A 3917-nucleotide genomic window follows, 5' to 3' on the forward strand; every position below is an offset into this window, starting at 1 on the left:
ACTCTACAAAGAATACTTATATGAAGAAGAGTCGTTTAGATGCTCTGGTGTATGAGTGGAAGACGACGTTCTAACATGCGTGTTACAACATCTGGTCTCCATAAACAAAACAAATGTTATTGTATTCTGTAACATTTGACAACTATTGCAGTTGTTGTTAAGTATTTCTCAATCCAAGATTCACTATTCAACAAAAGATCTACAAGTTATGGAGAAGAGTTAATTTAGATGTACTGTTACAACATGTGTAACACGATGTTCCAACATGTGTGCAACATCTGACACTAGTACAACATGCCAATGTTGTTTCATTTTTGGAGTGAAAATCTGGTTAAGATTCGATCAGATTTGTTGCTGTATTTGTGCAATACGTTTGTGTGATTTGTTTGACAGTTGTTGAAGATCAAATCAATTTAAATGAAAATTTAAATTTGAATTAGAATTAATAAAAAATCATATACTTTGTTGGAGAGTTTTATGGAGCAAATCAAATCCAACAAGATTATGCTACTATTCTAAACAAAATTAAATCAGATATCTAAGGAGAAAAGCCCATAATTGCGTTGCTATTTAAGGAGACCCAAACCTCACTTTTGAGGTGTGCAAGTTTTGAAGATACCTTGTGTTATGGTTTATCTTTTGAGTCTTAGTTTGTGCACCACTCTAGCGCCTCCTTTCATATCTTAAGACATTGAGTTTAGTTTGTTAATTAAGTTATAAACCTTGTTCCAAGATGTTAAGCTATAAGCTTGAGAACATATTATTTATTGTATTCCGCGCTAATGCCATAGATTATGGTTGAATCTTTGTGTACACCATTCTATGTTTCAGTAACTTGGCATAATTGTTGGTTTGTTTCTAATCGAGTTGTAAAGTAAGTGAGTTCTCATATTTACGAGGGATACCTAAATAGAAAGTCACTATGATTATGGAGAGTAATAAAATTTCATAGGGTTTGAAGGGTCTTATAAGATTAATTGTTCTAATTCGAATTAGTGAATTTTCTTTCTTGGATAAAGTACCCCTCAGATGCATGTGTGATTTCACCGAACTGGGTTACCAATATCTTGTGTTCTTTAATGTTTTTCTGCTTCATCATCTTATTTAAGTTAATCTGTCGAATCTTGCATGCAAATTGATTTTTTGTGTCTAGTTTATAATGTCCAAAACATCGTGCCTGACATCTGTCCCCTAAAACTGAAATTTGTCATAAACCAACCGTACATATTGTCATCTGATACAATATATTGTCACATTGAAAACAATATGTATTTACATATTGTACATATTTGTCACCTTGGAAACAAAATTTTCATAATATTATAAGAAAATTAGACTACAGTTTTTTTAATTAAAAATGCTTTTTTTATGTCATTTTGTATTTATGATTTAGTATAAACTTTAATTTACCAAATACAAATTCACTCATCATCATCTAGTATTAGTCAATAGCTTTAAATGACCGGTTATGAGTTATCAGTTATGAGTCATTAGCGATCCGACTATCTCTATCTGCTACTTTTACAAATAAAGCCCCCAAGTCTTTTTTATCATCTTAAGTAAATAGAATAAGAATAGATGTAATAATTAAAAGAAAAAAGAAGAATAAGAATGGATGGATGCACTTGATTAAACTAAAAAGTTATGGAGAGATATAATCAAATGGTAAACATTAATTTCTATTTCTTGAATATACGTGCTTGATTGCCTTTAAGACGCAAGAAATTAGTAATTGGTAGCCAAAAGCAATTGAAGTGCAACGAAAACCAAAAGCCAACACCTCAAGTTACAGCACTCTATTTCTCAGTGAGTATTTGCTAAATGTAAGTAGCCATAACAACTTGATTTTTATGTGATTATATCAAGCTGTCATGAAGGTTTTTAGTTATATATGCATATTTTTTATCACTATCAGTTAAACGGTCACATGGAACCATGCATTGGAGACTCTGTTGAATCAGCAAAAGATGATAGCAAGAGTAACCCCATTTCAGTGATGATTTCCGACTCACAAGCCTTTGATTGCTGCAAATGTTTCCAACCTTTAACTATTCCCGTATTTATGGTATTCATTTTATTTAATTTTTTCATAAATTACTTTCTGTCTTTCAGAATTGTAATGGCTTATCAAGTTTTATAAGTTCATTTGAGAATACATGATTAGTTTTGTGTTAGTTTTGCTTTTGATTTCCTAATGTGCTAACAAGCCTTATAAAGAAATCTCTTATTTTATTTCATTCTAGCGAATTGTTGAATGTGTAATTTAATGATTTTCTTTTATATTGTAATTCAGTGTGATAATGGTCATATTGTTTGCTCTACCTGCTGCCCAAGCCGTGTGAAAGAGTGTGACAAGTGCTCAAAGAGCATTAGCTTAAAGCGTTGTAAAGCCTTTGACAATGTATTGAAATCTATCGAGATATCTTGCTCAAATAGAAAGCATGGCTGCATGGAGACAATGAGTTACAGTGAGAAGAAGAAACATGAAGAAAAATGCATCTATTATCCATGTAAATGTCCTCTTTTCGGCTGTTACTTTGTGGCTTCATATGAATTGTTATCCAACCATTTCAGCCATAAACATGGGGATTCTCTAATCAAATTTTCCTACGATAACTCCTTCATTGTCTCCTTGAAATCTAGTGATAAAGTCATTGTTCTTCAAGAAAAAAACAATGGAAAACTATTTATTCTCAACAATAATACTCTAAGCATGGGAAATGCTATTAATATTAGCTGCATTGGTCCTAAGTCCTCCGCGATATGTTACTGTTATGATATATCAGCAAGGTCCGATATATGCAATATAAAGTTAGAGTCTTCCACAAAGAATGTTCAAGAGGTTGATTTAACAACTCTTTCACCAGAGTTCCTCGTAATTCCATTTGGCTGTTTTGGTTCTTCAAAAATTCTCAAGCTAGAAATTCGCATTAACCTCAAGGTATCTATCTTTCTCCTGATTTTCATTACTTTGGTTGTTTTCTTTTCCATATCATTGTTTTTCAAATTAAAAAAATACTCATTTTATTTATACTAGTTTTGGATTCATCTAGTAGAATAAAGTTTTGTTGTTGTTGTTGTTGGATCTATTTTTAAAATATTAGTACCATATTTTAATTTTTATTTAATCTTTTTCATAGTGGGACTATAATAAAGGTTGTAATTGTGCTGCAGATACTCCTATTTAAGGTGGAGAGTTCAGACACAATAGCTACTTTTGAAGATGAAGATTATGGACAAGGAAGGGATCAAGGTGGATGGCTATCACATTTTTTTTGACGGAAAGAAACTTGATGACAGCCGTACAATCGGCGACCACAACATCAAAGAGCATTCAACCCTCCTACTTGGATTTTAGTCTGCGTTAGGAATATATAAATCATACATTCTTCACATAAAGACTTTTGACTTATGCCTTTTCTGTTTTTTCTTTCTTTCTTGAGTTCTATTATCACTGTCTGGTGAGGATGATTTTCTGCAATGGGAAAAGCATGTCGTTTTTAACATTATCTAAAATATTATAGTAGTTCTCATATGGGTACATGTAATGACTCCTACCATAGAGTCATATTAAGCTTAGCTGCACCACCAAAGTATCCTACCGATAATAGGTAGGTGATTTGAACTAACTGAGTTATGTGTGATTCTGAGATAGGGGGAAATCAGATTCTGAGTTTATGATGCTGAGTGTTTGTGGCGTGAAAAATATTTGATTGTATGGATGTTTGAAATAATAACGGAGTTGTCATTAAAATTTATTTATTTTAATGGAAATCGGATTATATGTTAGAAAAGTATTAGTATTTCATACATCCGTTGTATTTATCGAGAACTAAGAACCGTTTAATCAACTTTGCGAATAAGGGAGTTAGCATATGTGATATTATTAAAAATATTTATGTGAAATGAAAAGGATT

The 3917-nt window shown here is 31.7% G+C and overlaps 1 pseudogene; it reads left to right on the plus strand.

Annotated features, from left to right (window-relative positions):
• Positions 1–1927: 1927 nt before the first annotated feature.
• LOC127122126 (E3 ubiquitin-protein ligase SINA-like 10) lies at positions 1928–3358 on the plus strand (annotated as a pseudogene).
• Positions 3359–3917: the final 559 nt, after the last annotated feature.

Source organism: Lathyrus oleraceus, chromosome 2, assembly GCF_024323335.1.
Source record: "Lathyrus oleraceus cultivar Zhongwan6 chromosome 2, CAAS_Psat_ZW6_1.0, whole genome shotgun sequence".
NCBI classification, from domain to species: Eukaryota; Viridiplantae; Streptophyta; class Magnoliopsida; order Fabales; family Fabaceae; genus Lathyrus; species Lathyrus oleraceus.